This window comes from Chiloscyllium plagiosum, unplaced genomic scaffold (genome assembly GCF_037043375.1).
Source record: "Chiloscyllium plagiosum isolate Xiang-an unplaced genomic scaffold, Cpla_swu_hap1 HiC_scaffold_31, whole genome shotgun sequence".
NCBI lineage: Eukaryota > Metazoa > Chordata > Chondrichthyes > Orectolobiformes > Hemiscylliidae > Chiloscyllium > Chiloscyllium plagiosum.
This window is the reverse complement of record NW_028270169.1, coordinates 83,009,349-83,034,677: the sequence shown is the minus strand read 5'-3', so window position 1 is coordinate 83,034,677 and position 25,329 is coordinate 83,009,349.

The window sequence follows — 25,329 nt, the reverse complement described above, 5'->3', positions numbered from 1 at the left end:
CAGTCAGTGACAGGGATTGAATCTCAGTGAGTGTCAGGGATTGACCCTCAGACAGTGACAGGGATTGAAACTCAATCAGTGACAGGGATTGAGCCTCAGTCAGTGACAGGGATTGAGCCTCAGTAAGTGACAGGGATTGACCCTCAGAGAGTGACAGGGATTGAATCTCAGTCAGTGACAGGGATGAATCTCAGTCTGTGACAGGGATTGAACTTCAGTCAGTGACAAGGATTGAGCCTCAGTTAGTGACAGGGATTTAATCTCAGTCAGTGACTGGGATTGACCTGCAGACATTGACAGGGATTGAATCTCAGTCAGTGACAGGGATTGAATCTCAGTCAGTGACAGGGAGTGAACTACAGTCAGTGACAGGGATTGATTATCAGTCAGTGACAGGGATTGAGCCTCAGTCAGTGACAGGGATTTAATCTCAGTTAGTGACAGGGATTTAATCTCATGTCAGTGACTGGAATTGACCCGCAGACAGTGACATGGATTTAATCTCCGTCAGTGACTTGGATTGAATCTCAGTCAGTGACAGGGTTTGAACCTCAGTCAGTGACAGGGATTGAATTTCAGTTCGTTAAATGGGATTCAATCTCTGTCAGTGAAAAGGATTGAACCTCAGACAGTGACAGGAATTGAATCTCAATCAGTGACAGGGATTGAACCTCCGTCAGTGACAGTGATTGAACCTCAGTCAGTGACAGGGATTGAATCTCAGTCAGTGACAGTGATTGAATCTCAGACAGTGACAGGGATTGAATCTCAGTCTGTGACAGGGAGTGAACCTCAGTCAGTGACAGGGATTGAACCTTAGTCAGTGATCGGGATTGACCCTCAGTCAGTGACAGGGATTGAATCTCAGTTAGTGACAGGGATTGAACCTCAGTCAGTGACAGGGATTGAATCTCAGTTAGTGTCAGGGATTGACCCTCAGACAGTGACAGGGATTGAAACTCAATCAGTGACAGGGATTGAGCCTCAGTCAGTGACAGGGATTGAGCCTCAGTAAGTGACAGGGATTGACCCTCAGAGAGTGACAGGGATTGAATCTCAGTCAGTGACAGGGATGAATCTCAGTCTGTGACAGGGATTGAACTTCAGTCAGTGACAAGGATTGAGCCTCAGTTAGTGACAGGGATTTAATTTCAGTCAGTGACAGGGATTAAATCTCAGTCAGTGACAGGGAGTGAATCTCAGTCAATGAGAGGGATTGAATCTCAGTCAGTGAGAGGGATTGAAATTCAGTCAGTGACAGGGATTGAATGTCAGTCAGTGAGTGGGATTGAACATCAGTCAGTGACAGGGATTAAGCAACAGTCAGTGACAGGGATTGAACATGAGTCAGTGTAAGCGATTGAACCTCAATCAGTGACAGGGATTGAACCTCAGTCTGTGACAGGGATTCAATCTCAGTCTATGACTGTGATTGAATCGCAGTCAGTGACAGGGCTTGAGCCTTCATCAGTGACAGGGATTGACCCTCAGTCAGTGACTGGGATTGAATCTCAAACAGTGACTGGGATTGAATCTCAATCAGTGACAGGGATTGAACTAATGTCAGTGACAGGGATTGATTCTCAGTCAGTGACAGGGATGGAGCCTCAGTCAGTGACAGGGATTGAATCTCAGTTAGTGACAGGGATTAATCTCAGTCAGTGACTGGAATTGACCCGCAGACAGTGACAGGGATTGAATCTCAGTCAGTGGCAGTGATTGAATCTCTGTCTGTGACAGCGATTGAACCTCAGTCAGTGACAGGGATTGAATCTCAGTCAGTGACAGGGATTGAATCTCAGTCTGTGACAGGGATTGAACTAATGTCAGTGACAGGGATTGATTCTCAGTCAGTGACAGGGATGGAGCCTCAGTCAGTGACAGGGATTGAATCTCAGTTAGTGACAGGGATTAATCTCAGTCAGTGACTGGAATTGACCCGCAGACAGTGACAGGGATTGAATCTCAGTCAGTGACAGGGATTGAACCTCAGTCAGTGACAGGGATTGAATTTCAGTTAGTTAAATGGGATTCAATCTCAGTCAGTGACAGGGATTGAACCTCAGACAGTGACAGGAATTGAATCTCAATCAGTGACAGGGATTGAACCTTAGTCAGTGACAGTGATTGAATCTCAGACAGTGACAGGGATTGAATCTCAGTCTGTGACAGGGATTGAACCTTAGTCAGTGACCGGGATTGACCCTCAGTCAGTGACAGGGATTTCATCTCAGTTAGTGACAGGGATTGAACCTCAGTCAGTGACAGGGATTGAATCTCATTCAGTGACAGAAATTGAATCTCCGTCAGTTACAGGGATTGAATCTCAGTCTGTGACAGGAATTGAACTTCAGTCAGTGACAGGGATTGAATCTCAGTCAGTGACAGGGATTGAATCTCAGTTAGTGACAGAGATTGAATTTCAGTTAGTTTCAGGGATTGAATCTCAGTCAGTGGCAGGGATTCAATCTCAGTCAGTGACAGTGATTGAATCTCAGTCAGTGACAGGGATTGACCCTCAGTCAGTGACAGGGATTGAATCTCATTCAGTGACAGGAAGTGAATCTCAGTCTGTGACAGGGATTGAACTACAGTCAGTGACAGGGATTGAATCTCATTCAGTGACAGGAAGTGAATCTCAGTCTGTGACTGGGAATGAATCTCAATCAGTGACAGGGATTGAATCTCAGTCAGTGACAAGGATTGAGCCTCAGTCAGTGACAGGGATTGAATCTCATTCAGTGACAGGAAGTGAATCTCAGTCTGTGACTGGGAATGAATCTCAATCAGTGACAGGGATTGAATCTCAGTCAGTGACAGGGATTGAATCTCAGTCTGTGACAGGGGTTGAACTACAGTCAGTGACAGGGATTGATTCTCAGTCTGTGACAGGGATTGAACTACAGTCAGTGATAGGGATTGATTCTCATTCAGTGACAAGGATTGAGCCTCAGTCGGTGACAGGGATTGAATCTCAGTTAGTGAAAGGGATTGAATCTCAGTCAGTGAGTGGAATTGACCCGCAGACAGTGACAGGGATTGAATCTCAGTCAGTGACAGGGATTGAGTCTCAGTCAGTGACAGAGATTGAACCTCAGTCAGTGACAGGGATTGAATTTCAGTTCGTTAAATGGAATTCAATCTCAGTCAGTGACAGGGATTGAACCTCAGACAGTGACAGGAATTGAATCTCAATCAGTGACAGGGATTGAACCTCCGTCAGTGACAGGGATTGAACCTTAGTCAGTGACAGGGATTGAACCTTAGTCAGTGACCGGGATTGACCCTCAGTCAGTGAGAGGGATTTAATCTCAGTTAGTGACAGGGATTGAACCTCAGTCAATGACAGGGATTGAATCTCATTCAGTGACAGAAATTGAATCTCCGTCAGTTACAGGGATTGAATCTCAGTCTGTGACAGGGATTGAACTTCAGTCAGTGACAGGGATTGATTCTCAGTCAGTAACAGGGATTGAGCCTCAGTTAGTGACAGGGATTTAATCTCAGTCAGTGGCTGGGATTGATCCGCAGACAGTGACAGGGATTGAATCTCAGTCAGTGACAGGGATTGAATCTCAGTTAGCGACAGAGATTGAATTTCAGTTAGTAACAGGGATTGAATCTCAGTCAGTGGCAGGGATTCAATCGCTGTCTGTGACAGGGGTTGAATCTCAGTCAGTGACAGGGATTGACCCTCAGTCAGTGACAGGGATTGAATCTCATTCAGTGACAGGAAGTGAATCTCAGTCTGTGACTGGGAATGAATCTAATCAGTGACAGGGATTGAATCTCAGTCAGTGACAGGGATTGAATCTCAGTCTGTGACAGGGATTGAACTACAGTCAGTGACAGGGATTGATTCTCAGTCAGTGACAGGGATTGAACTACAGTCAGTGACAGGGATTGATTCTCAGTCAGTGACAAGGATTGAGCCTCAGTCAGTGACAGGGATTGAATCTCAGTTAGTGACAGGGATTTAATCTCAGTCAGTGAGTGGAATTGACCCGCAGACAGTGACAGGGATTGAATCTCAGTCTGTGACAGGGATTGAACTTCAGTCAGTGACAGGGATTGATTCTCAGTCAGTGACAGGGATTGAATCTCAGTTAGTGACAGGGCTTGAACCTCAGTCAGTGACAGGGATTTAATCTCATTCAGTGACAGAAATTGAATCTCAGTCAGTGACAGGGATTGAATCTCAGTCTGTGACAGGGATTGAACTTCATTCAGTAACAGGGATTGATTCCCAGTCTGTGCCAGGGATTGAGCCTCAGTTAGTGACAGGGATTTTATCTCAGTCAGTGGCTGGGATTGATCCGCAGACAGTGACAGGGATTGAATCTCAGTCAGTGACAGGCATTGAATCTCAGTCTGTGACAGGGATTGAACTACAGTCAGTGACAGGGATTTATTCTCAGTCAGTGACAAGGATTGAGCCTCAGTCAGTGACAGGGATTGGATCTCATTCAGTGACAGGAAGTGAATCTCAGTCTGTGACTGGGAATGAATCTCAAACAGTGACTGGGATTGAATCTCAATCAGTGACAGGGATTGAATCTCAGTCAGTGGCAGTGATTGAATCTCTGTCTGTGACAGCGATTGAACCTCAGTCAGTGACAGGGATTGAATCTCAGTCAGTGACAGGGATTGAATCTCAGTCTGTGACAGGGATTGAACTAATGTCAGTGACAGGGATTGATTCTCAGTCAGTGACAGGGATGGAGCCTCAGTCAGTGACATGGATTGAATCTCAGTTAGTGACAGGGATTAATCTCAGTCAGTGACTGGAATTGACCCGCAGACAGTGACAGGGATTGAATCTCAGTCAGTGACACGGATTGAACCTCAGTCAGTGACAGGGATTGAATTTCAGTTAGTTAAATGGGATTCAATCTCAGTCAGTGACAGGGATTGAACCTCAGACAGTGACAGGAATTGAATCTCAATCAGTGACAGGGATTGAACCTCCGTCAGTGACAGGTATTGAACCTTAGTCAGTGACAGTGATTGAATCTCAGACAGTGACAGGGATTGAATCTCAGTCTGTGACAGGGATTGAACCTTAGTCAGTGACCGGGATTGACCCTCAGTCAGTGACAGGGATTTCATCTCAGTTAGTGACAGGGATTGAACCTCAGTCAGTGACAGGGATTGAATCTCATTCAGTGACAGAAATTGAATCTCCGTCAGTTACAGGGATTGAATCTCAGTCTGTGACAGGAATTGAACTTCAGTCAGTGACAGGGATTGAATCTCAGTCAGTGACAGGGATTGAATCTCAGTTAGTGACAGAGATTGAATTTCAGTTAGTTTCAGGGATTGAATCTCAGTCAGTGGCAGGGATTCAATCTCAGTCTGTGACAGTGATTGAATCTCAGTCAGTGACAGGGATTGACCCTCAGTCAGTGACAGGGATTGAATCTCATTCAGTGACAGGAAGTGAATCTCAGTCTGTGACAGGGATTGAACTACAGTCAGTGACAGGGATTGAATCTCATTCAGTGACAGGAAGTGAATCTCAGTCTGTGACTGGGAATGAATCTCAATCAGTGACAGGGATTGAATCTCAGTCAGTGACAAGGATTGAGCCTCAGTCAGTGACAGGGATTGAATCTCATTCAGTGACAGGAAGTGAATCTCAGTCTGTGACTGGGAATGAATCTCAATCAGTGACAGGGATTGAATCTCAGTCAGTGACAGGGATTGAATCTCAGTCTGTGACAGGGGTTGAACTACAGTCAGTGACAGGGATTGATTCTCAGTCTGTGACAGGGATTGAACTACAGTCAGTGATAGGGATTGATTCTCATTCAGTGACAAGGATTGAGCCTCAGTCGGTGACAGGGATTAAATCTCAGTTAGTGAAAGGGATTTAATCTCAGTCAGTGAGTGGAATTGACCCGCAGACAGTGACAGGGATTGAATCTCAGTTAGCGACAGAGATTGAATTTCAGTTAGTAACAGGGATTGAATCTCAGTCAGTGGCAGGGATTCAATCGCTGTCTGTGACAGGGATTGAATCTCAGTCAGTGACAGGGATTGACCCTCAGTCAGTGACAGGGATTGAATCTCAGTCAGTGACAGTGATTGAATCTCAGACAGTGACAGGGATTGAATCTCAGTCTGTGACAGTGAGTGAACCTCAGTCAGTGACAGGGATTGAACCTTAGTCAGTGATCGGAATTGACCCTCAGTCAGTGACAGGGATTGAATCTCAGTTAGTGACAGGGATTGAACCTCAGTCAGTGACAGGGATTGAATCTCAGTGAGTGTCAGGGATTGACCCTCAGACAGTGACAGGGATTGAAACTCAATCAGTGACACGGATTGAGCCTCAGTCAGTGACAGGGATTGAGCCTCAGTAAGTGACAGGGATTGACCCTCAGAGAGTGACAGGGATTGAATCTCAGTCAGTGACAGGGATGAATCTCAGTCTGTGACAGGGATTGAACTTCAGTCAGTGACAAGGATTGAGCCTCAGTTAGTGACAGGGATTTAATCTCAGTCAGTGACTGGGATTGACCTGCAGACATTGACAGGGATTGAATCTCAGTCAGTGACAGGGATTGAATCTCAGTCAGTGACAGGGAGTGAACTACAGTCAGTGACAGGGATTGATTATCAGTCAGTGACAAGGATTGAGCCTCAGTCAGTGACAGGGATTTAATCTCAGTTAGTGACAGGGATTTAATCTCATGTCAGTGACTGGAATTGACCCGCAGACAGTGACATGGATTTAATCTCCGTCAGTGACTTGGATTGAATCTCAGTCAGTGACAGGGTTTGAACCTCAGTCAGTGACAGGGATTGAATTTCAGTTCGTTAAATGGGATTCAATCTCTGTCAGTGAAAAGGATTGAACCTCAGACAGTGACAGGAATTGAATCTCAATCAGTGACAGGGATTGAACCTCCGTCAGTGACAGTGATTGAACCTCAGTCAGTGACAGGGATTGAATCTCAGTCAGTGACAGTGATTGAATCTCAGACAGTGACAGGGATTGAATCTCAGTCTGTGACAGGGAGTGAACCTCAGTCAGTGACAGGGATTGAACCTTAGTCAGTGATCGGGATTGACCCTCAGTCAGTGACAGGGATTGAATCTCAGTTAGTGACAGGGATTGAACCTCAGTCAGTGACAGGGATTGAATCTCAGTTAGTGTCAGGGATTGACCCTCAGACAGTGACAGGGATTGAAACTCAATCAGTGACAGGGATTGAGCCTCAGTCAGTGACAGGGATTGAGCCTCAGTAAGTGACAGGGGTTGACCCTCAGAGAGTGACAGGGATTGAATCTCAGTCAGTGACAGGGATGAATCTCAGTCTGTGACAGGGATTGAACTTCAGTCAGTGACAAGGATTGAGCCTCAGTTAGTGACAGGGATTTAATTTCAGTCAGTGACTGGGATTGACCTGCAGACATTGACAGGGATTGAATCTCAGTCAGTGACAGGGATTGAATCTCAGTCAGTGACAGGGATTAAATCTCAGTCAGTGACAGGGAGTGAATCTCAGTCAATGAGAGGGATTGAATCTCAGTCAGTGAGAGGGATTGAAATTCAGTCAGTGACAGGAATTGAATGTCAGTCAGTGAGTGGGATTGAACATCAGTCAGTGACAGGGATTAAGCAACAGTCAGTGACAGGGATTGAACATGAGTCAGTGTAAGCGATTGAACCTCAATCAGTGACAGGGATTGAACCTCAGTCTGTGACAGGGATTCAATCTCAGTCTATGACTGTGATTGAATCGCAGTCAGTGACAGGGCTTGAGCCTTCATCAGTGACAGGGATTGACCCTCAGTCAGTGACTGGGATTGAATCTCAAACAGTGACAGGGATTGAATCTCAATCAGTGACAGGGATTGAATCTCAGTCAGTGGCAGTGATTGAATCTCTGTCTGTGACAGCGATTGAACCTCAGTCAGTGACAGGGATTGAATCTCAGTCAGTGACAGGGATTGAATCTCAGTCTGTGACAGGGATTGAACTAATGTCAGTGACAGGGATTGATTCTCAGTCAGTGACAGGGATGGAGCCTCAGTCAGTGACAGGGATTGAATCTCAGTTAGTGACAGGGATTAATCTCAGTCAGTGACTGGAATTGACCCGCAGACAGTGACAGGGATTGAATCTCAGTCAGTGACAGGGATTGAACCTCAGTCAGTGACAGGGATTGAATTTCAGTTAGTTAAATGGGATTCAATCTCAGTCAGTGACAGGGATTGAACCTCAGACAGTGACAGGAATTGAATCTCAATCAGTGACAGGGATTGAACCTCCGTCAGTGACAGGTATTGAACCTTAGTCAGTGACAGTGATTGAATCTCAGACAGTGACAGGGATTGAATCTCAGACTGTGACAGGGATTGAACCTTAGTCAGTGACCGGGATTGACCCTCAGTCAGTGACAGGGATTTAATCTCAGTTAGTGACAGGGATTGAACCTCCGTCAGTGACAGGGATTGAATCTCATTCAGTGACAGAAATTGAATCTCCGTCAGTTTCAGGGATTGAATCTCAGTCTGTGACAGGAATTGAACTTCAGTCAGTGACAGGGATTGAATCTCAGTCAGTGACAGGGATTGAATCTCAGTTAGTGACAGAGATTGAATTTCAGTTAGTTTCAGGGATTGAATCTCAGTCAGTGGCAGGGATTCAATCTCAGTCAGTGATAGTGATTGAATCTCAGTCAGTGACAGGGATTGACCCTCAGTCAGTGACAGGGATTGAATCTCATTCAGTGACAGGAAGTGAATCTCAGTCTGTGACAGGGATTGAACTACAGTCAGTGACAGGGATTGAATCTCATTCAGTGACAGGAAGTGAATCTCAGTCTGTGACTGGGAATGAATCTCAATCAGTGACAGGGATTGAATCTCAGTCAGTGACAAGGATTGAGCCTCAGTCAGTGACAGGGATTGAATCTCATTCAGTGACAGGAAGTGAATCTCAGTCTGTGACTGGGAATGAATCTCAATCAGTGACAGGGATTGCATCTCAGTCAGTGACAGGGATTGAATCTCAGTCTGTGACAGGGGTTGAACTACAGTCAGTGACAGGGATTGATTCTCAGTCTGTGACAGGGATTGAACTACAGTCAGTGATAGGGATTGATTCTCATTCAGTGACAAGGATTGAGCCTCAGTCGGTGACAGGGATTGAATCTCAGTTAGTGAAAGGGATTGAATCTCAGTCAGTGAGTGGAATTGACCCGCAGACAGTGACAGGGATTGAATCTCAGTCAGTGACAGGGATTGAGTCTCAGTCAGTGACAGAGATTGAACCTCAGTCAGTGACAGGGATTGAATTTCAGTTCGTTAAATGGAATTCAATCTCAGTCAGTGACAGGGATTGAACCTCAGACAGTGACAGGAATTGAATCTCAATAAGTGACAGGGATTGAACCTCCGTCAGTGACAGGGATTGAACCTTAGTCAGTGACAGGGATTGAACCTTAGTCAGTGACCGGGATTGACCCTCAGTCAGTGAGAGGGATTTAATCTCAGTTAGTGACAGGGATTGAACCTCAGTCAATGACAGGGATTGAATCTCATTCAGTGACAGAAATTGAATCTCAGTCAGTTACAGGGATTGAATCTCAGTCTGTGACAGGGATTGAACTTCAGTCAGTGACAGGGATTGATTCTCAGTCAGTAACAGGGATTGAGCCTCAGTTAGTGACAGGGATTTAATCTCAGTCAGTGGCTGGGATTGATCCGCAGACAGTGACAGGGATTGAATCTCAGTCAGTGACAGGGATTGAATCTCAGTTAGCGACAGAGATTGAATTTCAGTTAGTAACAGGGATTGAATCTCAGTCAGTGGCAGGGATTCAATCGCTGTCTGTGACAGGGGTTGAATCTCAGTCAGTGACAGGGATTGACCCTCAGTCAGTGACAGGGATTGAATCTCATTCAGTGACAGGAAGTGGATCTCAGTCTGTGACTGGGAATGAATCTAATCAGTGACAGGGATTGAATCTCAGTCAGTGACAGGGATTGAATCTCAGTCTGTGACAGGGATTGAACTACAGTCAGTGACAGGGATTGATTCTCAGTCAGTGACAGGGATTGAACTACAGTCAGTGACAGGGATTGATTATCAGTCAGTGACAAGGATTGAGCCTCAGTCAGTGACAGGGATTGAATCTCAGTTAGTGACAGGGATTTAATCTCAGTCAGTGAGTGGAATTGACCCGCAGACAGTGACAGGGATTGAATCTCAGTCTGTGACAGGGATTGAACTTCAGTCAGTGACAGGGATTGATTCTCAGTCAGTGACAGCGATTGAATCTCAGTTAGTGACAGGGCTTGAACTTCATTCAGTAACAGGGATTGATTCCCAGTCTGTGCCAGGGATTGAGCCTCAGTTAGTGACAGGGATTTTATCTCAGTCAGTGGCTGGGATTGATCCGCAGACAGTGACAGGGATTGAATCTCAGTCAGTGACAGGCATTGAATCTCAGTCTGTGACAGGGATTGAACTACAGTCAGTGACAGGGATTGATTCTCAGTCAGTGACAAGGATTGAGCCTCAGTCAGTGACAGGGATTGGATCTCATTCAGTGACAGGAAGTGAATCTCAGTCTGTGACTGGGAATGAATCTCAAACAGTGACTGGGATTGAATCTCAATCAGTGACAGGGATTGAATCTCAGTCAGTGGCAGTGATTGAATCTCTGTCTGTGACAGCGATTGAACCTCAGTCAGTGACAGGGATTGAATCTCAGTCAGTGACAGGGATTGAATCTCAGTCTGTGACAGGGATTGAACTAATGTCAGTGACAGGGATTGATTCTCAGTCAGTGACAGGGATGGAGCCTCAGTCAGTGACATGGATTGAATCTCAGTTAGTGACAGGGATTAATCTCAGTCAGTGACTGGAATTGACCCGCAGACAGTGACAGGGATTGAATCTCAGTCAGTGACAGGGATTGAACCTCAGTCAGTGACAGGGATTGAATTTCAGTTAGTTAAATGGGATTCAATCTCAGTCAGTGACAGGGATTGAACCTCAGACAGTGACAGGAATTGAATCTCAATCAGTGACAGGGATTGAACCTCCGTCAGTGACAGGTATTGAACCTTAGTCAGTGACAGTGATTGAATCTCAGACAGTGACAGGGATTGAATCTCAGTCTGTGACAGGGATTGAACCTTAGTCAGTGACCGGGATTGACCCTCAGTCAGTGACAGGGATTTCATCTCAGTTAGTGACAGGGATTGAACCTCAGTCAGTGACAGGGATTGAATCTCATTCAGTGACAGAAATTGAATCTCCGTCAGTTACAGGGATTGAATCTCAGTCTGTGACAGGAATTGAACTTCAGTCAGTGACAGGGATTGAATCTCAGTCAGTGACAGGGATTGAATCTCAGTTAGTGACAGAGATTGAATTTCAGTTAGTTTCAGGGATTGAATCTCAGTCAGTGGCAGGGATTCAATCTCAGTCTGTGACAGTGATTGAATCTCAGTCAGTGACAGGGATTGACCCTCAGTCAGTGACAGGGATTGAATCTCATTCAGTGACAGGAAGTGAATCTCAGTCTGTGACAGGGATTGAACTACAGTCAGTGACAGGGATTGAATCTCATTCAGTGACAGGAAGTGAATCTCAGTCTGTGACTGGGAATGAATCTCAATCAGTGACAGGGATTGAATCTCAGTCAGTGACAGGGATTGAATCTCAGTCTGTGACAGGGGTTGAACTACAGTCAGTGACAGGGATTGATTCTCGGTCTGTGACAGGGATTGAACTACAGTCAGTGATAGGGATTGATTCTCATTCAGTGACAAGGATTGAGCCTCAGTCGGTGACAGGGATTAAATCTCAGTTAGTGAAAGGGATTTAATCTCAGTCAGTGAGTGGAATTGACACGCAGACAGTGACAGGGATTGAATCTCAGTTAGCGACAGAGATTGAATTTCAGTTAGTAACAGGGATTGAATCTCAGTCAGTGGCAGGGATTCAATCGCTGTCTGTGACAGGGATTGAATCTCAGTCAGTGACAGGGATTGACCCTCAGTCAGTGACAGGGATTGAATCTCATTCAGTGACAGGAAGTGAATCTCAGTCTGTGACTGGGAATGAATCTAATCAGTGACAGGGATTGAATCTCAGTCAGTGACAGGGATTGAATCTCAGTCTGTGACAGGGATTGAACTACAGTCAGTGACAGGGATTGATTCTCAGTCAGTGACAGGGATTGAACTACAGTCAGTGACAGGGATTGATTCTCAGTCAGTGACAAGGATTGAGCCTCAGTAGGTGACAGGGATTGAATCTCAGTCAGTGACAGGGATTGAATCTCAGTCTGTGACAGGGGTTGAACTACAGTCAGTGACAAAGATTGATTCTCAGTCTGTGACAGGGATTGAACTTCAGTCAGTGATAGGGATTGATTCTCATTCAGTGACAAGGATTGAGCCTCAGTCGGTGACAGGGATTGAATCTCAGTTAGTGAAAGGGATTGAATCTCAGTCAGTGAGTGGAATTGACCCGCAGACAGTGACAGGGATTGAATCTCAGTCAGTGACAGGGATTGATTCTCAGTCAGTGACAAGGATTGATTCTCAGTCAGTGACAGGGATTGAACTACAGTCAGTGACAAGGATTTAGCCTCAGTCAGTGACAGGGATTGAATCTCAGTTAGTGACAGGGATTTAATCTCAGTCAGTGAGTGGAATTGACCCGCAGACAGTGACAGGGATTGAATCTCAGTCTGTGACAGGGATTGAACTTCAGTCAGTGACAGGGATTGATTATCAGTCAGTGACAGGGATTGAATCTCAGTTAGTGACAGGGCTTGAACCTCAGTCAGTGACAGGGATTTAATCTCATTCAGTGACAGAAATTGAATCTCAGTCAGTGACAGGGATTGAATCTCAGTCTGTGACAGGGATTGAACTTCAGTCAGTAACAGGGATTGATTCCCAGTCTGTGCCAGGGATTGAGCCTCAGTAAGTGACAGGGATTTAATCTCAGTCAGTGGCTGGGATTGATCCGCAGACAGTGACAGGGATTGAATCTCAGTCAGTGACAGGCATTGAATCTCAGTCTGTGACAGGGATTGAACTACAGTCAGTGACAGGGAATGATTCTCAGTCAGTGACAAGGATTGAGCCTCAGTCAGTGACAGGGATAAGATCTCATTCAGTGATAGGAAGGGAATCTCAGTCTGTGACTGGGAATGAATCTCAATCAGTGACAGGGATTGAATCTCAGTCAGTGACATGGATTGAATCTCAGTCTGTGACAGGGATTGAACGACAGTCAGTGACAGGGATTGATTCTCAGTCTGTGACAGGGATTGAACTACAGTCAGTGACAGGGATTGATTCTCAGTCAGTGACAAGGATTGAGCCTCAGTCAGTGACAGGGATTGAATCTCAGTCAGTGACAGGGATTAAATCTCAGTCAGTGACAGGGAGTGAATCTCAGTCAATGAGAGGGATTGAATCTCAGTCAGTGAGAGCGATTGAAATTCAGTCAGTGACAGGGATTGAATGTCAGTCAGTGAGTGGGATTGAACATCAGTCAGTGACAGGGATTAAGCAACAGTCAGTGACAGGGATTGAACATGAGTCAGTGTAAGCGATTGAACCTCAATCAGTGACAGGGATTGAACCTCAGTCTGTGACAGGGATTCAATCTCAGTCTATGACTGTGATTGAATCGCAGTCAGTGACAGGGCTTGAGCCTTCATCAGTGACAGGGATTGAACCTCAGTCAGTGACTGGGATTGAATCTCAAACAGTGACTGGGATTGAATCTCAATCAGTGACAGGGATTGAATCTCAGTCAGTGGCAGGGATTGAATCTCAGTCAGTGACAGGGATTGAATCTCAGTCTGTGACAGGGATTGAACTAATGTCAGTGACAGGGATTGATTCTCAGTCAGTGACAGGGATGGAGCCTCAGTCAGTGACAGGGACTGAATCTCAGTTAGTGACAGGGATTAATCTCAGTCAGTGACTGGAATTGACCCGCAGACAGTGACAGGGATTGAATCTCAGTCAGTGACAGGGATTGAACCTCAGTCAGTGACAGGGATTGAATTTCAGTTAGTTAAATGGGATTCAATCTCAGTCAGTGACAGGGATTGAACCTCAGACAGTGACAGGAATTGAATCTCAATCAGTGACAGGGATTGAACCTCCGTCGGTGACAGGTATTGAACCTTAGTCAGTGACAGTGATTGAATCTCAGACAGTGACAGGGATTGAATCTCAGTCTGTGACAGGGATTGAATCTCAAACAGTGACTGGGATTGAATCTCAATCAGTGACAGGGATTGAATCTCAGTCAGTGGCAGTGATTGAATCTCTGTCTGTGACAGCGATTGAACCTCAGTCAGTGACAGGGATTGAATCTCAGTCAGTGACAGGGATTGAATCTCAGTCTGTGACAGGGATTGAACTAATGTCAGTGACAGGGATTGATTCTCAGTCAGTGACAGGGATGGAGCCTCAGTCAGTGACAGGGACTGAATCTCAGTTAGTGACAGCGATTAATCTCAGTCAGTGACTGGAATTGATCCGCAGACAGTGACAGGGATTGAATCTCAGTCAGTGACAGGGATTGAATCTCAGTCAGTGACAGTGATTGAACGTCCATCAGTTACAGGAATTGAACCTCAGTCAGTGACAGGGATTGAATTTCAGTTAGTTAAATGGGATTCAATCTCAGTCAGTGACAGGGATTGAACCTCAGACAGTGACAGGAATTGAATCTCAATCAGTGACAGGGATTGAACCTCCGTCAGTGACAGGTATTGAACCTTAGTCAGTGACAGTGATTGAATCTCAGACAGTGACAGGGATTGAATCTCAGTCTGTGACAGGGATTGAACCTTAGTCAGTGACCGGGATTGACCCTCAGTCAGTGACAGGGATTTAATCTCAGTTAGTGACAGGGATTGAACCTCAGTCAGTGACAGGGATTGAATCTCATTCAGTGACAGAAATTGAATCTCCGTCAGTTACAGGGATTGAATCTCAGTCTGTGACAGGAATTGAACTTCAGTCAGTGACAGGGATTGATCCGCAGACAGTGACAGGGATTGAATCTCAGTCAGTGACAGGGATTGAATCTCAGTTAGTGACAGAGATTGAATTTCAGTTAGTTACAGGGATTGAATCTCAGTCAGTGGCAGGGATTCCATCTCAGTCTGTGACAGTGATTGAATCTCGGTCAGTGACAGGGATTGACCCTCAATCAGTGACAGGGATTGAATCTCATTCAGTGACAGGAAGTGAATCTCAGTCTGTGACAGGGATTGAACTACAGTCAGTGACAGGGATTGAATCTCATTCAGTGACAGGAAGTGAATCTCAGTCTGTGACTGGGAATGAATCTCAATCAGTGACAGGGATTGAATCTCAGTCTGTGACAGGGATTGAACTACAGTCAGTGACAGGGATTGATTCTCAGTCAGTGACAAGGATTGAGCCTCAGTCAGTGACAGGGATTGAATCTCATTCAGTGACAGGAAGTGAATCTCAGTCTGTGACTGGGAATGAATCTAAATCAGTGACAGGGATTGAATCTCAGTCAGTGACAGGGATTGAATCTCAGTCTGTGACAGGGGTTGAACTACAGTCAGTGACAGGGATTGATTCTCAGTCTGTGACAGGGATTGAACTACAGTCAGTGATAGGGATTGATTCTCAGTCAGTGACAAGGATTGAGCCTTAGTCGGTGACAGGGATTGAATCTCAGTTAGTGACAGGGATTTAATCTCAGTCAGTGAGTGGAATTGACCCGCAGACAGTGACAGGGATTGAATCTCAGTCAGTGACAGGGATTGAGTCTCAGTCAGTGACAAGGATTGAAACTCAGTCAGTGACAGGGATTTAATCTCAGTCAGTGGCTGGGATTGATCCGCAGACAGTGACAGGCATTGAATCTCAGTCTGTGACAGGGATTGAACTACAGTCAGTGACAGGGATTGATTCTCAGTCAGTGACAAGGATTGAGCCTCAGTCAGTGACAGGGATTGGATCTCATTCAGTGACAGGAAGTGAATCTCAGTCTGTGACTGGGATTGAATCTCAATCAGTGACAGGGATTGAATCTCAGTCAGTGACATGGATTGAATCTCAGTCTGTGACAGGGATTGACCGACAGTCAGTGACAGGGATTGATTCTCAGTCTGTGACAGGGATTGAACTACAGTCAGTGACAGGGATTGATTCTCAGTCAGTGACAAGGATTGAGCCTCAGTCAGTGACAGGGATTGAATCTCAGTCAGTGACAGGGATTAAATCTCAGTCAGTGACAGGGAGTGAATCTCAGTCAATGAGAGGGATTGAATCTCAGTTAGTGAGAGCGATTGAAATTCAGTCAGTGACAGGGATTGAATGTCAGTCAGTGAGTGGGATTGAACATCAGTCAGTGACAGGGATTAAGCAACAGTCAGTGACAGGGATTGAACATGAGTCAGTGTAAGCGATTGAACCTCAATCAGTGACAGGGATTGAACCTCAGTCTGTGACAGGGATTCAATCTCAGTCTATGACTGTGATTGAATCGCAGTCAGTGACAGGGCTTGAGCCTTCATCATTGACAGGGATTGACCCTCAGTCAGTGACTGGGATTGAATCTCAAACAGTGACTGGGATTGAATCTCAATCAGTGACAGGGATTGAATCTCAGTCAGTGGCAGTGATTGAATCTCTGTCTGTGACAGCGATTGAACCTCAGTCAGTGACAGGAATTGAATCTCAGTCAGTGACAGGGATTGAATCTCAGTCTGTGACAGGGATTGAACTAATGTCAGTGACAGGGATTGATACTCAGTCAGTGACAGGGATGGAGCCTCAGTCAGTGACAGGGACTGAATCTCAGTTAGTGACAGGGATTAATCTCAGTCAGTGACTGGAATTGACCCGCAGACAGTGACAGGGATTGAATCTCAGTCAGTGACAGGGATTGAATCTCAGTCAGTGACAGTGATTGAACGTCCATCAGTGACAGGAATTGAACCTCAGTCAGTAACAGGGATTGAATTTCAGTTCGTTAAATGGGATTCAATCTCAGTCAGTGACAGGGATTGAACCTCAGACAGTGACAGGAATTAAATCTCAATCAGTGACAGGGATTGAACCTCCGTCAGTGACAGGTATTGAACTTTGTCAGAGACAGTGATTGAATCTCAGACAGTGACAGGGATTGAATCTCAGTCTGTGACAGGGATTGAACCTTAGTCAGTGACCGGGATTGACCCTCAGTCAGTGACAGGGATTGAATCTCAGTTAGTGACAGGGATTGAACCTCAGTCAGTGACAGTGATTGAATCTCATTCAGTGACAGAAATTGAATCTCCGTCAGTTACAGGGATTGAATCTCAGTCTGTGACAGGAATTGAACTTCAGTCAGTGACAGGGATTGATCCGCAGACAGTGACAGGGATTGAATCTCAGTCAGTGACAGGGATTGAATCTCAGTTAGTGACAGAGATTGAATTTCAGTTCGTTACAGGGATTGAATCTCAGTCAGTGGCAGGGATTCAATCTCAGTCTGTGACAGGAAGTTAATCTCAGTCTGTGACAGGGATTGAACTACAGTCAGTGACAGGGATTGAATCTCATTCAGTGACAGGAAGTGAATCTCAGTCTGTGACTGGGAATGAATCTCAATCAGTGACAGGGATTGAATCTCAGTCTGTGACAGGGATTGAACTACAGTCAGTGACAGAGATTGATTCTCAGTCAGTGACAAGGATTGAGCCTCAGTCAGTGACAGGGATTGAATCTCATTCAGTGACAGGAAGTGAATCTCAGTCTGTGACTGGGAATGAATCTCAATCAGTGACAGGGATTGAATCTCAGTCAGTGACAGGGATTGAATCTCAGTCTGTGACAGGGGTTGAACTACAGTCAGTGACAGGGATTGATTCTCAGTCTGTGACAGGGATTGAACTACAGTCAGTGATAGGGATTGATTCTCAGTCAGTGACAAGGATTGAGCCTTAGTCGGTGACAGGGATTGAATCTCAGTTAGTGACAGGGATTTAATCTCAGTCAGTGAGTGGAATTGACCCGCAGACAGTGACAGGGATTGAATCTCAGTCAGTGACAGGGATTGAGTCTCAGTCAGTGACAAGGATTGAAACTCAGTCAGTGACAGGGATTTAATCTCAGTCAGTGGCTGGGATTGATCCGCAGACAGTGACAGGCATTGAATCTCAGTCTGTGACAGGGATTGAACTACAGTCAGTGACAGGGATTGATTCTCAGTCAGTGACAAGGATTGAGCCTCAGTCAGTGACAGGGATTGGATCTCATTCAGTGACAGGAAGTGAATCTCAGTCTGTGACTGGGATTGAATCTCAATCAGTGACAGGGATTGAATCTCAGTCAGTGACATGGATTGAATCTCAGTCTGTGACAGGGATTGACCGACAGTCAGTGACAGGGATTGATTCTCAGTCTGTGACAGGGATTGAACTACAGTCAGTGACAGGGATTGATTCTCAGTCAGTGACAAGGATTGAGCCTCAGTCAGTGACAGGGATTGAATCTCAGTCAGTGACAGGGATTAAATCTCAGTCAGTGACAGGGAGTGAATCTCAGTCAATGAGAGGGATTGAATCTCAGTTAGTGAGAGCGATTGAAATTCAGTCAGTGACAGGGATTGAATGTCAGTCAGTGAGTGGGATTGAACATCAGTCAGTGACAGGGATTAAGCAACAGTCAGTGACAGGGATTGAACATGAGTCAGTGTAAGCGATTGAACCTCAATCAGTGACAGGGATTGAACCTCAGTCTGTGACAGGGATTCAATCTCAGTCTATGACTGTGATTGAATCGCAGTCAGTGACAGGGCTTGAGCCTTCATCATTGACAGGGATTGACCCTCAGTCAGTGACTGGGATTGAATCTCAAACAGTGACTGGGATTGAATCTCAATCAGTGACAGGGATTGAATCTCAGTCAGTGGCAGTGATTGAATCTCTGTCTGTGACAGCGATTGAACCTCAGTCAGTGACAGGAATTGAATCTCAGTCAGTGACAGGGATTGAATCTCAGTCTGTGACAGGGATTGAACTAATGTCAGTGACAGGGATTGATACTCAGTCAGTGACAGGGATGGAGCCTCAGTCAGTGACAGGGACTGAATCTCAGTTAGTGACAGGGATTAATCTCAGTCAGTGACTGGAATTGACCCGCAGACAGTGACAGGGATTGAATCTCAGTCAGTGACAGGGATTGAATCTCAGTCAGTGACAGTGATTGAACGTCCATCAGTGACAGGAATTGAACCTCAGTCAGTAACAGGGATTGAATTTCAGTTCGTTAAATGGGATTCAATCTCAGTCAGTGACAGGGATTGAACCTCAGACAGTGACAGGAATTAAATCTCAATCAGTGACAGGGATTGAACCTCCGTCAGTGACAGGTATTGAACCTTTGTCAGAGACAGTGATTGAATCTCAGACAGTGACAGGGATTGAATCTCAGTCTGTGACAGGGATTGAACCTTAGTCAGTGACCGGGATTGACCCTCAGTCAGTGACAGGGATTGAATCTCAGTTAGTGACAGGGATTGAACCTCAGTCAGTGACAGTGATTGAATCTCATTCAGTGACAGAAATTGAATCTCCGTCAGTTACAGGGATTGAATCTCAGTCTGTGACAGGAATTGAACTTCAGTCAGTGACAGGGATTGATCCGCAGACAGTGACAGGGATTGAATCTCAGTCAGTGACAGGGATTGAATCTCAGTTAGTGACAGAGATTGAATTTCAGTTCGTTACAGGGATTGAATCTCAGTCAGTGGCAGGGATTCAATCTCAGTCTGTGACAGGAAGTTAATCTCAGTCTGTGACAGGGATTGAACTACAGTCAGTGACAGGGATTGAATCTCATTCAGTGACAGGAAGTGAATCTCAGTCTGTGACTGGGAATGAATCTCAATCAGTGACAGGGATTGAATCTCAGTCTGTGACAGGGATTGAACTACAGTCAGTGACAGAGATTGATTCTCAGTTAGTGACAAGGATTGAGCCTCAGTCAGTGACAGGGATTGAATCTCATTCAGTGACAGGAAGTGAATCTCAGTCTGTGACTGGGAATGAATCTCAATCAGTGACAGGGATTGAATCTCAGTCAGTGACAGGGATTGAATCTCAGTCTGTGACAGGCGTTGAACTACAGTCAGTGACAGGGATTGATTCTCAGTCTGTGACAGGGATTGAACTACAGTCAGTGATAGGGATTGATTCTCAGTCAGTGACAAGGATTGAGCCTCAGTCGGTGACAGGGATTGAATCTCAGTTAGTGACAGGGATTTAATCTCAGTCAGTGAGTGGAAATGACCCGCAGACAGTGACAGGGATTGAATCTCAGTCAGTGACAGGGATTGAGTCTCAGTCAGTGACAAGGATTGAAACTCAGTCAGTGACAGGGATTTAATCTCAGTCAGTGGCTGGGATTGATCCGCAGACAGTGACAGGGATTGAATCTCAGTCAGTGACAGGCATTGAATCTCAGTCTGTGACAGGGATTGAACTACAGTCAGTGACAGGGATTGATTCTCAGTCAGTGACAAGGATTGAGCCTCAGTCAGTGACAGGGATTGGATCTCATTCTGTGACAGGAAGTGAATCTCAGTCTGTGACTGGGAATGAATCTCAATCAGTGACAGGGATTGAATCTCAGTCAGTGACATGGATTGAATCTCAGTCTGTGACAGGGATTGAACGACAGTCAGTGACAGGGATTGATTCTCAGTCTGTGACAGGGATTGAACTACAGTCAGCGACAGGGATTGATTCTCAGTCAGTGACAAGGATTGAGCCTCAGTCAGTGACAGGGATTGAATCTCAGTCAGTGACAGGGATTAAATCTCAGTCAGTGACAGGGAGTGAATCTCAGTCAATGAGAGGGATTGAATCACAGTCAGTGAGAGGGATTGAAATTCAGTCAGTGACAGGGATTGAATGTCAGTCAGTGAGTGGGATTGAACATCAGTCAGTGACAGGGATTAAGCAACAGTCAGTGACAGGGATTGAACATGAGTCAGTGTAAGCGATTGAACCTCAATCAGTGACAGGGATTGAACCTCAGTCTGTGACAGGGATTCAATCTCAGTCTATGACTGTGATTGAATCGCAGTCAGTGACAGGGCTTGAGCCTTCATCAGTGACAGGGATTGACCCTCAGTCAGTGACTGGGATTGAATCTCAAACAGTGATTGGGATTGAATCTGTGTCTGTGACAGGGATTGAACCTCAGTCAGTGGCAGTGATTGAATCTCTGTCTGTGACAGCGATTGAACCTCAGTCAGTGACAGGAATTGAATCTCAGTCAGTGACAGGGATTGAATCTCAGTCTGTGACAGGGATTGAACTAATGTCAGTGACAGGGATTGATTCTCAGTCAGTGACAGGGATGGAGCCTCAGTCAGTGACAGGGATTGAATCTCAGTTAGTGACAGGGATTAATCTCAGTCAGTGACTGGAATTGACCCGCAGACAGTGACAGGGATTGAATCTCAGTCAGTGACAGGGATTGAATCTCAGTCAGTGACAGTGATTGAACGTCCATCAGTGACAGGAATTGAACCTCAGTCAGTGACAGGGATTGAATTTCAGTTAGTTAAATGGGATTCAATCTCAGTCAGTGACAGGGATTGAACCTCAGACAGTGACAGGAATTGAATCTCAAACAGTGACAGGGATTGAACCTCCGTCAGTGACAGGTATTGAACCTTAGTCAGTGACAGTGATTGAATCTCAGACAGTGACAGGGATTGAATCTCATTCAGTGACAGGAAGTGAATCTCAGTCTGTGACTGGGAATGAATCTCAATCAGTGACAGGGATTGAATCTCAGTCTGTGACAGGGATTGAACTACAGTCAGTGACAGGGATTGATCCTCAGTCAGTGACAAGGATTGAGCCTCAGTCAGTGACAGGGATTGAATCTCATTCAGTGACAGGAAGTGAATCTCAGTCTGTGACTGGGAATGAATCTCAATCAGTGACAGGGATTGAATCTCAGTCAGTGACAGGGATTGAATCTCAGTCTGTGACAGGGGTTGAACTACAGTCAGTGACAGGGATTGAATCTCAGTCTGTGACAGGGATTGAACTACAGTCAGTGATAGGGATTGATTCTCAGTCAGTGACAAGGATTGAGCCTCAGTCGGTGACAGGGATTAAATCTCAGTTAGTGACAGGGATTGAATCTCAGTCAGTGAGTGGAATTGACCCGCAGACAGTGACAGGGATTGAATCCCAGTCAGTGACAGGGATTGAGTCTCAGTCAGTGACAGGGATTGAACGTCCATCAGTGACAGGAATTGAACCTCAGTCAGTGACAGGGATTGAATTTCAGTTAGTTAAATGGGATTCAATCTCAGTCAGTGACAGGGATTGAACCTCAGACAGTGACAGGAATTGAATCTCAATCAGTGACAGGGATTGAACCTCCGTCAGTGACAGGTATTGAACCTTAGTCAGTGACAGTGATTGAATCTCAGACAGTGACAGGGATTGAATCTCAGTCTGTGACAGGGATTGAACCTTAGTCAGTGACCGGGATTGACCCTCAGTCAGTGACAGGGATTTAATCTCAGTTAGTGACAGGGATTGAACCTCAGTCAGTGACAGGGATTGAATCTCATTCAGTGACAGAAATTGAATCTCCGTCAGTTACAGGGATTGAATCTCAGTCTGTGACAGGAATTGAACTTCAGTCAGTGACAGGGATTGATCCGCAGACAGTGACAGGGATTGAATCTCAGTCAGTGACAGGGATTGAATCTCAGTTAGTGACAGAGATTGAATTTCAGTTAGTTACAGGGATTGAATCTCAGTCAGTGGCAGGGATTCCATCTCAGTCTGTGACAGTGATTGAATCTCAGTCAGTGACAGGGATTGACCCTCAATCAGTGACAGGGATTGAATCTCATTCAGTGACAGGAAGTGAATCTCAGTCTGTGACAGGGATTGAACTACAGTCAGTGACAGGGATTGAATCTCATTCAGTGACAGGAAGTGAATCTCAGTCTGTGACTGGGAATGAATCTCAATCAGTGACAGGGATTGAATCTCAGTCTGTGACAGGGATTGAACTACAGTCAGTGACAGGGATTGATTCTCAGTCAGTGACAAGGATTGAGCCTCAGTCAGTGACAGGGATTGAATCTCATTCAGTGACAGGAAGTGAATCTCAGTCTGTGACTGGGAATGAATCTCAATCAGTGACAGGGATTGAATCTCAGTCAGTGACAGGGATTGAATCTCAGTCTGTGACAGGGGTTGAACTACAGTCAGTGACAGGGATTGATTCTCAGTCTGTGACAGGGATTGAACTACAGTCAGTGATAGGGATTGATTCTCAGTCAGTGACAAGGATTGAGCCTTAGTCGGTGACAGGGATTGAATCTCAGTTAGTGACAGGGATTTAATCTCAGTCAGTGAGTGGAATTGACCCGCAGACAGTGACAGGGATTGAATCTCAGTCAGTGACAGGGATTGAGTCTCAGTCAGTGACAAGGATTGAAACTCAGTCAGTGACAGGGATTTAATCTCAGTCAGTGGCTGGGATTGATCCGCAGACAGTGACAGGCATTGAATCTCAGTCTGTGACAGGGATTGAACTACAGTCAGTGACAGGGATTGATTCTCAGTCAGTGACAAGGATTGAGCCTCAGTCAGTGACAGGGATTGGATCTCAATCAGTGACAGGAAGTGAATCTCAGTCTGTGACTGGGATTGAATCTCAATCAGTGACAGGGATTGAATTTCAGTTAGTTAAATGGGATTCAATCTCAGTCAGTGACAGGGATTGAACCTCAGACAGTGACAGGAATTGAATCTCAAACAGTGACAGGGATTGAACCTCCGTCAGTGACAGGGATTGAATTTCAGTTAGTTAAATGGGATTCAATCTCAGTCAGTGACAGGGATTGAATCTCAGTCAGTGACAGTGATTGAACGTCCATCAGTGACAGGAATTGAACCTCAGTCAGTGACAGGGATTGAATTTCAGTTAGTTAAATGGGATTCAATCTCAGTCAGTGACAGGGATTGAACCTCAGACAGTGACAGAAATTGAATCTCAAACAGTGACAGGGATTGAACCTCCGTCAGTGACAGGTATTGAACCTTAGTCAGTGACAGTGATTGAATCTCAGACAGTGACAGGGATTGAATCTCATTCAGTGACAGGAAGTGAATCTCAGTCTGTGACTGGGAATGAATCTCAATCAGTGACAGGGATTGAATCTCAGTCTGTGACAGGGATTGAACTACAGTCAGTGACAGGGATTGATCCTCAGTCAGTGACAAGGATTGAGCCTCAGTCAGTGACAGGGATTGAATCTCATTCAGTGACAGGAAGTGAATCTCAGTCTGTGACTGGGAATGAATCTCAATCAGTGACAGGGATTGAATCTCAGTCAGTGACAGGGATTGAATCTCAGTCTGTGACAGGGGTTGAACTACAGTCAGTGACAGGGATTGAATCTCAGTCTGTGACAGGGATTGAACTACAGTCAGTGATAGGGATTGATTCTCAGTCAGTGACAAGGATTGAGCCTCAGTCGGTGACAGGGATTAAATCTCAGTTAGTGACAGGGATTGAATCTCAGTCAGTGAGTGGAATTGACCCGCAGACAGTGACAGGGATTGAATCCCAGTCAGTGACAGGGATTGAGTCTCAGTCAGTGACAGGGATTGAACGTCCATCAGTGACAGGAATTGAACCTCAGTCAGTGACAGGGATTGAATTTCAGTTAGTTAAATGGGATTCAATCTCAGTCAGTGACAGGGATTGAACCTCAGACAGTGACAGGAATTGAATCTCAATCAGTGACAGGGATTGAACCTCCGTCAGTGACAGGTATTGAACCTTAGTCAGTGACAGTGATTGAATCTCAGACAGTGACAGGGATTGAATCTCAGTCTGTGACAGGGATTGAACCTTAGTCAGTGACCGGGATTGACCCTCAGTCAGTGACAGGGATTTAATCTCAGTTAGTGACAGGGATTGAACCTCAGTCAGTGACAGGGATTGAATCTCATTCAGTGACAGAAATTGAATCTCCGTCAGTTACAGGGATTGAATCTCAGTCTGTGACAGGAATTGAACTTCAGTCAGTGACAGGGATTGATCCGCAGACAGTGACAGGGATTGAATCTCAGTCAGTGACAGGGATTGAATCTCAGTTAGTGACAGAGATTGAATTTCAGTTAGTTACAGGGATTGAATCTCAGTCAGTGGCAGGGATTCCATCTCAGTCTGTGACAGTGATTGAATCTCAGTCAGTGACAGGGATTGACCCTCAATCAGTGACAGGGATTGAATCTCATTCAG